General features: G+C 44.0%; 1 protein-coding gene and 1 non-coding gene across 4 annotated transcripts in view; both read left to right on the top strand.

The window, feature by feature from the left end:
• Window positions 1-12,132, top strand: part of COP1 (COP1 E3 ubiquitin ligase) — a 128,297-nt gene that overhangs the window by 100,932 nt on the left and 15,233 nt on the right. The window lies entirely within an intron of this gene.
• LOC116217021 (small Cajal body-specific RNA 3) lies at window positions 9,550-9,682 on the top strand. Its single transcript, XR_004160858.1, has one exon.

Below are 12,132 nucleotides of genomic sequence, written 5' to 3'. Positions count from 1 at the left end.
ATGAAGGTTGGAAGAGACCCCTAAGCCCACCCCATCATGCCCACATCCCTCAGTGCCACATCTGTATGGCTCTGTACCACCTCCAGGGACGGTGACCCCACCACTCCCTGCACAGCTGTGCCAGTGCTCCACCACTCTTGTGGAGAAGCTTCTCCTAATATCCAACCTCAACCTCTTCTACTTTTTATAATACAGCCTCTATTTCTGGTACCTTGGCAAGATTTAGCTTACTTTATTTGAAACCCAAGTCTGGTCTTGAAACATTCTTTTATTTCGTTAGCATCCAAGCAAACTGAAGACATGATGTTTTCTCCTTCCCTAAAGGGAGCACCTTTCATTAGACCCGGTTTCCTATATTGCAAGATTCAGGGTGTGCCTCACACATCTGTGATTGCATCTCAACTAGCCCCTTTCTCATCTGCAGTTAGCATTTCTCAGAAGCTGTCAGAAGAGAAACCCAATGCTGAACCTGCTCCCAGGACAGCAAAAAGGTATTACTGCTGAACACAGAAGCAATTTGATTATGTAGATTCAGCGTGGCTCAATCTATCATAATCACTGTAAAGAAGCCATTTAATTTTGTACCTGTTTGCATGAGTATTCATTACTGCTGATAAGCAGGTGAGCTGGGGAAAGGTTTCTCAAGCAGAAATGTTAAGGTTTTGATACCAGTAAGGAGATAAAGATATGGGCAGGAAAATGTCGTGTAAATTAGCTTAGGTAAAGCCTTACTTACGTATGTGTGTGTGTGCTGGGTGGCTTGGGAGGACCACAGCAGGTGGAAGAACGGCAGCACTGTGAATCCATCTCTTCTGTGTTACGTGGCAGATGCTGGTTGTGTATCTCCTCCCCTTGTTGGCACTCTTCAGAAGGGATCTGGAATTAGGGGATCTGGAAACAGTTGTCCAGCAGCAGCAGCAGAGAGGAGGAGGCTGAGGGACTCGGGCTTCAAGCTGCCTTTAGGCACTGTCGTATGACAGAAGCATTTACATAATTAGTTTTGCATCTCTGAACTTCTTTTCGTTAATCTGTGGAGATGGAAATATTCCCATCAGGTGGATTCTGGTGCAGCTCTCCAGAAAGCCAGCTTTTCCTCCATTTGTTTGTTCCTCTCCTCTTGACACTCAGCTTTGTATTTAATGATGTCTGGCTTGAATTCTGTAAATAGAAACGCATAATTATTTCACAATAAGCTGGTCATTTAATAGGGCTGTAATCTTGTTCAGTGATGAAAAGTAGCCATCCTTTGTTTCCCAGTAGCCTAATAAACAGTACACAATGTACACACAAACTAGTCAGGGCCTCTGATAATTTACAATCAGCAAATTGGCTCCCTTCACTGGATTTAATTTAGCCACTACAAATTATTTCGGGAAGTGATTCATTGCTGTTTTAAAGCACTAATTAATTTGGGTGACTTATGAACATTAGAAATGAAACCTCCTTTGTCATTCCCAAAAAACCAAAAGCTTATTCAGTGTCATTCTCGAGTAACTTGTGTTGACTGCAGCTACAGCTCTTGTAACTTGAGGTGGTAATTTCAGTGGGATTTGGGAAGGAGGCATGGGAGGGAAGGAACAAGAGTAAGACTTCATATTTTTTTTGTTGTTCTGCTTCACTTCTGAAAAGCTTAAAGCCTCAAAATTGCTGAGAATTTTGTCCTAACACTTTCGGCAAGATTTTCTTGTTTTTGCAGCATTCCTCATCTTGTTGCTCAGGTCATAGTTAAGATGTAATCAGGAATCTAGCTAAAGCTTAGGAGCAAAACACCTGTCTGAGGTGGTCAGAGCCAATCTGTCCTTGCCTCCCCCCACCCAGGTGGGGATGGCCATGTAAGGATGTTCTCTGGCTCATCCCTTTGTTCCCAAACCTGGGCTGAGCTCCACAGAAGCATTGCCGTGCAGCATCTCCAGCCTGGTGTTCTCGCAGGTCATTCTCTGCTGTAGCATTGCAGTATGCTGGAGATGCAGTATCCCGGGGATGCATTCTTTGTGTTCTCCCTCATCATTGAAATGCACAGCAGTTTATGGCAAGCTGAGAACGATCAGCTTTTAAGAAAAGCAAGGAGATAAGGCTTTGATCAGATTTCTATTTTCTTTTCTTTCCTTTCCTCCCCCTGAAAAAACTCTTCAAAGATTTTCCTCCTGTCAGTGGAACTTGCCTAAGCCCTGCAGCATGTGTGCTGTGAAGCTGGGAGCTATGCGATGGCTTCCCCTTCCTCTCTGCGTGTCCTCTTCTTCTCTCTGGCCTTTGGCAATGCTTTCAACAAGAAGTTTTTGACTTCTTTACTTAGCTGCTTCACGCTTTCCAGTCTTAGATTGTAAACATGTTTTATTTCCCTTCTATCTTTTTCATGTCTTTTCCTCCTTTACTTGCTTGGGAATCTCTGGTTTTCATTAAAGAAAAAAAGTGGAACCCAGAATATTGCAAGATAACACCGTACATCATGCATGCTTGATTCTTTTTTCCTCCATATCTTAGCATATTACTTATGCATACCAACACACACAGGATATATTGTTTTGTATGCTGCTTGAAAACTATTTTTGCGTGCAGAATAATTTCAACCTTGCAGACAAAAAGAAGAAGTCACAAGTTCAGTGTGCGTGCTCCTTTAGTTTTGTACGTGCTCGTATTCTCTTGTACCCACATCTCTTCAAACGTTCGTTTCTGGGCTCTGTTTTTTTGTTTGACTAATGAGAATCGATTCTGAAAACTGCTCAGGTTACTGTAACAATATTTTACTCCTTATCGGAAGCCTTGAAGTCCAACCACAGAGAACTTCATGGGGGAAAGACATCATACTCTATTATTAATGTTTCACGCGCTATATTGAAATTGCAGTATTTTGACACTTCACTCAGTGTGAAAGACCATGTTGGTAATGCGATTATGTAAATGATAGGCTTTAGGAGAGAGTGTTTAAGTGTGAATCTTTTGTACAAGAAGACGAATATTGGTAAGTGCTTTTCTTATTCCCTCTCCCTGGCTGCGGGATGCTCCCCGGGCTGCCTCCCAGCGTGGGCAGAGATGGAGGGTTTCAGGCACTCGGTTCTCTGGTGAGGAGCATTTCAGAGGGGAAAAAAAAGATGCGTTGCACCCTTCGTTTCGCTGTCTCAGGGCTCAGCACAGCATGCCAGCAGGTGCATAACGCATACGTTAACTCTAGATGCAGAGCTGCTGTTGGTGTGAGCAGAGGGGGTGAGCCTGTCGCTTTTGTTCAGCTCTGGAAGTTCAGGTCCCCTGTGGTACTGCAGCACTCTGATATCATTTGAGCTTCTATTTTAAGAATAGCCTCTCCAAGAAGTGTAGGTGGCTTGGTTTTCCTTTGTTAGCTTTTACGTTTACATTTGCAAACTCAATTTCTCTCTCCTTCCGCAAGGTGAGGCGTGCATCTTTTTTTCCCTGCATAATCACAGAATATTGCCACGGGGCCCATGTTTTTTGGAAGCGAAGGCAGATCAAAGTTGCTCATATTTCCTGAATGAAGGCAGCGCTTACACTCCCAAACTTCTGCAGCTGATATTTGCTTACCAGTGCATCTCTTCTACCGCCACCAGAAGTGCCACGCAGGTGGGACTGAGGTCCTCCTTATTACAGTCATCTGTTTCCTCGAGCAGTGAATGACACGGCGGTCAGCGTAGCACTGTTGGCACTACAGCCCAGGAGCTGATCCCGGTGGTGCAGCTGTACAGATAATGGATTGCAGTTCACCGCTGGTGTAAGCAGAGGTCTAAGCAGGCTCTTGTTGTTTCCTTGGTTTTAAAAAAGAAGAGCATCCCAATGCAATCAGAAAATACATTGGTATGGTACACACCGTGAGCTGAGGATGCAAAGAAGTCTCTGTGCAGCTGTCATTAAACTTGTAAGTGGCTGTTTCTCTCCTGTCGGGCTTCTGTTGCTTTTGTAAACATCAGTTCTTTATTCAGGTCTGAATTTTATAACAGATGAGCCAAAGTCAGGAGGTCAGCTGTAACCTTGACTTCATTCCCAACTCCATCCTTAGCTCCCTGCTGTACCGTAATGCTGCAAGGCACCAGCAGAGAGGTAGCAGGATTTGTGTAGCCCTTCACATAAACTGTATCCCAAACAATACCACGTGATAGAAAATTACTTCTATAACAGTGTTGCTTGGGGGTACCCTTGTGTGTTCTGTGAAGGGAAAATAAGAGCAGATTCAGACATTTGCTTTTCAAATTAGGTGTTTAGGACTTCTTTTCTTCTTCACGAGTCCTCTGCAGTGCTGTTGTTGGACCCTTGGCCTGAATTCTGATATATGTCCTGCTGAGCTGTAAAGACACTGAATCCAATGACTGATAGAGGTGTTGGTTGGTCAGATGGTGCCTAGAAACCTGCTTACTGTGAGTTGTAAGCTTCTCTTTTGCCAGGCTTGTTCTTCTTGTGGGAGAGCTCAGCCTCAGGGGATTTTTGCCCTCTGTAGCACTAGGGCTTAGAGGTGTTAGGCTTGCTTTCTGAACTCATAGCCTTTGGATAGGAAGGCCTATCCTTATTATTTTATTTTTTTTTAAATAATGCTGCTGTCCCCGTTCTCATCTCTCTACACTGAAATCTGTAAGTCACTGTTGGAATGAAGCAGAGGAGATGTGTAGGTACCAGAGCTGGCACGTATTGACTGATCTCAAGCTCTGACAAAAGCTGCTTTCCTTCAAATTCATCACAAAGGCTACTTGAGCAACCACTGTTACCCTTTCCCCTCTTCAGTTCATCTGGCTTTTGTGAAGTGCCATCTGTTTCGAAGTCTCTGATTGGCACAAAGTGAGATGTGACTCCTTTAGCCAATTCTCAAGCTAGGCAGCAGTCAGTCTGTGTTTAGTGAAGCTTCTCCCATTTACGATGGGAACTGCAGGGGTCAAATTCCCATCTCAGCACTAAAGGAATAGCCTGGTTTTAGAGCAGTAAGAGCAGAGCAGGTTGGCGCTGGGCTCACCACTGCCTTTGAAGCCAGCTTCAGTGGAGCAGCACGATTCCCGCACCAAGGCCATCCAGAACCTCACTGCTGGTGTTCCTCTCTCACTGCTGCTTGATGGTGGTTTTATAACCTCATCCCCTTTAACAATTGCCACTGCTTCAGTCAGAACAACCTCAGGGTACTCTTTTTCTCATTCTCTGGCACACCTGCTGATGCTGAGTTCTGCCAGGTCACCACCGTTCCGTTGTCGCAGTTCATGAGCTGCACCAACCTTTTGCTCTGGTGCTCCCAATTAAGTGGTTGTACTGGCAAGGATTTAATGTTATACGGAATCTAAATGAAGTGAAAAAAATATTAAATGATTTTTTTTTTTTTTTCTTCCTGGCGCAAGATTTTGATCAGATGATTTAATCTCTGGGTGAAAGGGAAGTGGAAGCATTTATGCACAGGTGGTTTTGTCTGCAAAAGCTTTGCTTTATGTAGGTCTTTACAGTAACAGTTACTGCTTGGCTTTGGAACGACTGTTCTGAAGGTTTCCTTATGCTTTCTGCACTGCCGTTATCAGTAGCAAAAACCCTGAGAACCTTGCAACGTGTGACTGGTTCAGTTTCAATCACATTGCCTGCTGGTAGAGGAAGAATTAAGGCTTTTGTGGGGCCGGTTTTCCCCTGGCAAAAAGGATTGATGCATCTCTTTCAGGTATAGGGTTTGAATTTTGGGTGGTCCTTTGTGGAGCCGGGAGTTGGACTCGATGATCCTTCTGGGTTCCTACTCAGGAATGGATTAATCTCTAACCTACTGAAATAAGACTGCTTTTCTTTCTGCTGTTGTCCCAGCCTAATTCTCACTGAGGGCAGACGAGCGAGCTACCTGCATGCAGTGGTCACCCCATCAATGAATCCAACTGCCTGGCTGTGTAATTAGGCTGTGTAATTATTGTACGTAGAGTACATACAGAATTATACTAATCAGCCCTGCCTGAGGAAGGGAATCCAGTGCAGCTGGAAAATTACGCTTAGTAAGTTAATGGGTACCTTGTAGATGGGAGTGATGCTGTTAGTGAAGGTTGTGCAGCTCAATAGAGCTGTGCTCACCCTTACACGAGGCACTCTGAATTCTGCAGGGGAGGTCTTCAAACAGTTGTGCCTCTCTTATGTTAGGGCCCATCACCATCACTTTCTGAGCTCTTATCTAGTCGCTAAGGCTGTAGAAAAGTAAGCTGCTTGCTGCAGCATTGGATTTTCTAGATTTATTTAGTATGTCTGAAATGAATATTAAGAGGTGCAGCCTGGGGAGCAGGCAGATAGAACTGCATTGTTTTCACACTTCTAATGATGAGAGATTCTGGAGGGAAGATAAGCAATATTGCATGTACAAGGAGGAAAGATTGGTTCAGATCTACTTAAAGGGAAAAAAAAAAAGGCAATAATAATAATTCCTTTTACCTGTAATCTGCAGATAGCATTATAAATTAATTGCAGCGGGAGGAGAAGAAGCTGCTTCTCTTTTCACTACCCCACTAACAGGGACTCCACATTCTCAGCCAAGCCTCCAGCGTAAGGCAGCATATATGATTATTTTTTCTTCCTCATTTCCTGGTTGATCAATTTGATTGTCTGAGCCCTTGTTCTTCCAGGAAAAAATTTTTCTACCAAGCAAGCTTCTCTGGCCACGTTCGTTCTCCTGACCACGGCGTGATGGAAAGCCTGTCTCATCTGGGAAGTATGTGCTCGTGGAAAGCCGTGATCGTTTAGAGCGAAATATCCTTGATTAAAGTAGGAGCTTAATGGTGCTTCTGTATGTGCTTTGGTTTAGAACATGCACGTTAGCTCCAGCATTTGAAGGGATGAATTTGAGCCAGCAGTAGTTTGAAAAAAGAAAAAGGAAAAAAAAAAAAAAAAAAGAGAAAATGAGCTGGAAGTGAAATACAGATGTCCTTATTTAGTACAAAAGAATTCATCTCTCTGTAGGCTTTCTGTTTTCGTTAGGTTCTTGCTTGACTTGACAATGCAAAAGAAGAAATTTAAACTCTCGGAAACTCTTTGAAAATGTGAAGGAAAGCAGGAGTGAGCAGCTTGTGGAACTTGTGTTCTGGTGCTGCAGCCTGCATTGGGAATGCACGAGGTGGCTTTGTTTCAGGGTGCGAGGGGATGTATTTACCTTACAGAGAGTAAGCAGAGTCACGCTGTGAAAATCGCTCTGCTGATGCTCAGAAGTTTGTATAAGAAAAATACTGCTTTAAAGATTTCTTTTAGATAAATGTTTGGATAGGTGTACGGTGACGGGGTGAGGAGGCACAGCTGGCTGGCAGCAGCTTTCCCAGTATCCTGGAGTGGACCTCTGCAATCACCCTGTGGCTCTCAGAGTGATGCTTCTTGCTTTCCCCAGGAGCAGAGCAGGCTGAACATACAGGTGGGACAAGGGCTGCTTCCTTGTGAGCCCACTGCACAATTCTTAGCTTTTGATAGTCATCCTGAACTGGAATTACAGCTCCCTTCCCACTGCAGAACTGGTGATAGCTCGTGTTTGGGCAGGCTCTTAAGGCTTCCATTCTCCTTTATGTGCAGGTTGAAAGTGCTTTTACAGTGCTGACAAGTGTGTTCTCAGCCAGGCGGGGGCTCCTGTATTAATTTCAGATAACACGTAGATGTGGAATCGGAGTCCCTCTCCCTATAAATAAAAGGGGATGAAGTAATGAACCTGTCGCAAGCTGAGCCGCGTTGTCTCTGTCCCTTACCCTGCGTGTGTGCTGCGTGGGGCTTTTTGGAGGCCGTTTCTTCCTGTGTCATTTATTTCCTCCTTGGATGCCTTAGCTGGGGCAGTAGATGATCATGAACTCCCTGCAGGAGCTGTCTTTCTGCTGATGATGTGGCAGAGCACATAGTTTTGCTGTGACGGGAAATAAGCTGTGCTTAGTCCTGGCAAAGAACAGTTGTTGTTATTTTCAGATTGACTGTACTTTGTCCTGTATTTCTTCCCATCTCTGCTCTGACTTGCTCTCGGGTTCCAGCAGCCCGCGAGGAAGCAGCAGGTACCTGCTCCAGAGCCGTGATGTACGTGGAGGAGTGAGCAAACAGCAGCATCTCTGCAGAAAGAGTATTTAAAAGGCAATAAGCCAGGGAGGAGGAAGCAGATTAGGTTAAAAATATAAACTAAAACTGATCAAATGCCAGAAGTGTTTGCTGTCATCAGCAGAGCTCGGGTGTATAGCCCCCTACTTACGTTGCTGGAGGATATCCAGAGGTGCTGTGCACCTCAGCACCAGGGGCTCATTCATTCACTCATTCCTGCAATTCCAGTAGTATGTAACACAATTTTTTCTTTATGTACTTGAATCTTTTTAAACGTCCTTTTTGCTATTAGTGTTGTCGTGGCTTAATGGATTTCTTGATAGCTGAGCTCCTCTTTCTGATACAGTTTTGTTAATCTGTGTTCAGAAAGACAGTGTGTAAAAATCACTCCTTTCAATTTGAGATATCCGGAGATAATTTTTATACCCACTGTGTGAAAATAACTTGAACAGTAGTAGAATTATCCGTTGTAAGAGAGGTGATTTTGCTTGTGAATTGGGTTTAAAGATAAAATCTTCCTCATTCCTGAGACCTGGATTTCCTATTCATTGCTCTCTGTTAAGATTAATCGGGAGCAAAGCTTAATCCAGAAGGTGATTGAATTGTCCTTAAACAGTGATGTAGAACATTACCCACTTGATCGAAATCCTTTTACAGTCTTGCAGTGCTAAGAAATCACAGGCCTTGTGAGCTGCTTGTGATGTGCACCATGTGAAGGAGGACGCTGCTGCTTCACTTGCTGCCTCTTTGGAAAGAATAATGTTTTCAGAGTTTTTTTGTACTACAGTTGCTGTATCTTTTAAGAATTAATGCCTTCTGTAGCTCCTCTTTTTCAGCAAGAAGTGCATGGAGCTCGTAGCTTGTCCTAAATCTCCACTTATAGAACACGACAATGATTTCTAGGGGTTTACTTGCCCCTTTTGGAGGCCCAAGAACAAGGAGGAGCATCTCATTCTCCAGGGCTTTTGGGCTGGCATGCATGAACTCCGTGGTCCATCGCTTCATTTCAGGACTCCCAGCTGAGAATGGTTTGTGATGGGGAACATTTGGGATCTGGTAGTACTCATTTGAGATGCATGTACCACATCCAACAACAACAACAACAAAAAAACAACACAGCAGCTTGTTGTTTAATGGCCTTGCTGTAAGGATGCTGGCAGCCAGCACGCTGCTGGCATGCTGCTCCCTGTAGTTTAGGAGGGTAGTCAAGGCCAGGAGATTTAGGGGCTTATTAAAGGCACTGCGGCTTCAGGCACTCCTGCTAGCTAGCAGTCACCTAGCAAATAAGAAAGACTAAGAAAGAGTCTTTGGGGTGTTGCTGAGTGCTGTTATTCCTGTGCTTTGTGCAGTCTCTTTCTTGTGGCCAGAATGATTTTGACCTTCTGAGTTAAACTTCCCACTTTCTGATACTTTTCTAGTATTTGAATCCTTTTTCTGACAGCTTATTTGCATGCATTAAAATCATGTTTCGTTTCAGATTGGATACGGTCAGAAGCTTGGGATAAAAGACTCTAATAAAAGTCTGCTTTAATCACAAAATGCTCGAGGACTGGAAGCTGTTGGGACCAGTTGGGGGCAAAACAAGTGTTTTGTCCACCCTTGCAGTCTTCCTAGAGTAAAGTGGAGGTCTCTGTCTGCTTTAGGAGAGCCAACTAAACTGGATCGTTCCCCTCCATACATGTTTTATGCCAAAATGTGTGAGGACAGCTTGTTCTGCTGCCAGCTGCAGTGGTCCTACAGCATGGGGAGGGCCATTGGGCAACCCAAAGTTGTGTGTAATTGCTTAGAGCTAGGCCAGCCATGTAGTTTAAAGCAAGATTACAATCATAGCTATTGCATTTTCCTTTTTTTTTTTTTTTTTTTTTTAAAAAAAAAGTCCTCATTTGGTTTATAGGTGGAAGTGATTGAATTCCCTCTGGAGAGATGCACAGGTGTGGGACAGGGCTCCTAGGTTTCTGTTCCCTCTCAATTCTTCCTGCTGCTTCGTGAAGCAGTAATTTGCTGCAAGCCAGGCTTTCACTTGTGATTGGAAATGACTGTGCAAAACCTTGTCAAAGCTGCTCACATCCCAGAGTCATTTAAAATATATATGGGTATTTATACCTAAAAGGCACTTTGGAGCTCCCTGGGATGCCAGGGGCCGCTGCAGTCGTTGCTGGTGTCCCCAGATGGGACCTGGGGAATCTTCTCGCCGTGTTTGTCTGGCCAGAGAGCCCACAGACTGAAAGGAAAAGCGAGTAGGATGAAATTGCTCTCTCTGGGGTTTCGGGTGATTATTAAGTGCTGGCCTACTGCCTGGTGAGACGGATCTGGAAGAGGTGGCTGCAGCTGTACAGCTGAAAAGTTGTGCTTTTAATTGCTAACTAATTAAAGTTACCATTTGCATTTGGGGTTTTCCTTTTTTAAAGAATGACTTGATATTATACACGAAATTGCTAGCGCTGCTTATTCAGAGCACAACCGAACCAGGAACTTTCTCTTGCCGTTTTGCTGGTGCATCTGGGTTTCACCTATTGCATCTTTGCCATCTGGATTTTATGACTTCTCCACTGGTAGCCCTTGTCCTTCTAGTCCTTGACCCCCTCACTCTGGGCATACGATCCAGTAATGTTTTCCCTTTTGTCTTTGTAAACAATAGGCAGTCAGACTAACAGTGAAAGTACAAAGTCAAGGGAGCTTTGCAGATTCAGCTTGACAACTCCTCTCTGAATTATTTAAAGACCTTAGACAAAAAAAGCCCATCAGGATTTTCGGATGACTTCTCCTCTAGTATTGTGGAGAATACCTGGTATGTGAGTCCCACTGATTTTACCCATTGAAATCCACACGATTAGTATAATAGCAAATGCAATTAGAATTTGGGGGCTACCTCCTGATATCCCTCCAGAAGTGACTGAGTTACAGGGAGCTGTAAGAAAGAATGGGAGTTTTCTCTCTAGCTGTAAGGATTGTGTGCAGAGATTGGGTTGTTTTTTCTTCTCACAATCAGTGAACTTGTCTAAGAACATCCTACCTTTTTCTTCTGACTCCAATTTCAGTTTTTGGTAGGCTGTTAATTTTGCATTCTCGTAGTTTTGAAATCTGCGATGCTTTTCTACAGTTGAATGACTCGGTGATTTCTGATCTCTCGGATGCATTTCTGTTGCTGGTTTCACCTGTCCTTCTGGATTCTGGGGCATTTTAGATGGATGGGATCAGGGAAGCAAGCAGAGGAGCGCAATTGATTCCTTTAGATGATGTGCAGTTCATTATTACCTTTTGAATAGGTCATTCTGCAGAACTAAGTAGGGAAGATGTCATGCTTTGCACTTACTGCACTAAAGCTATAAAGCTGAGCTCTCATCATTCTCAATACCTAAGGCATAGCCATCATCTCTTCCTGCTCACTTCTCCCTCAGATGAATACAATAGAGAAAGCATCAGCAGAAGGATATTAGAGAAACAACCTCTTATGTATCATCTGTACAATCTATGGTTTTGTTTAATGAAGTTCTTCACCTTCAGTGTCAGAGCTTTACTCCTTATTAAAATTCAATTTACTGTACTGTCTTTCAGTACCAGCAGTACCATTTGGTAATCAGCACTGATATTTTGCAGTGTGGCCTGCCTTTGAAAGCTCGCTTGCAGAAGTGCTGTGTGGGCTGCAACATACCTTCCTTCAGCAATTCCAAGATTTCTTTTAGCTTCCAAGTGGAAGATAACACTCTGCCTCCCAGCCTTGCTAACGTGACCCAGCTCGAGGTCCAGTTGAGCCACCTTTGCATGTGCCCATACTGATAAGGATTTACAGAGACCACGCTGATGCCAAGCCAGTCTGACTCCAGCCCTCTTTGTGGTCACGGGTGAGCAAGGAAATGTCTCTGTTGGCGAGGAGAGAACTCCCTGCTCAGCTGCTCCAGCCCTATTCATGCTTACCCTGTAGCACCAGAACAGAACGCAGAAGAGGAAAACAGAGGCTGTAGCCATTTCCATTGCCAATCTCAAGTTTATCAGCCTATTACCTCCTATTAATTTTCTTATGTGTTCATCAGTGCAATCGATGAAAATATTTGCTCGCTGCATCTGGAGCACTTGGAAAAACAGCATTTTCAGGAGAGACAGCTTCCTGTTTCTGGAGACTAGAGAAGGCAA

This window comes from Meleagris gallopavo, chromosome 10, assembly GCF_905368555.1.
Source record: "Meleagris gallopavo chromosome 10, MGAL_WU_HG_1.1, whole genome shotgun sequence".
In the NCBI taxonomy this organism is placed as follows: domain Eukaryota; kingdom Metazoa; phylum Chordata; class Aves; order Galliformes; family Phasianidae; genus Meleagris; species Meleagris gallopavo.
The sequence above is the reverse complement of the archived record's forward strand: the minus strand, read 5'-3'. Positions and strand labels throughout refer to the sequence as shown.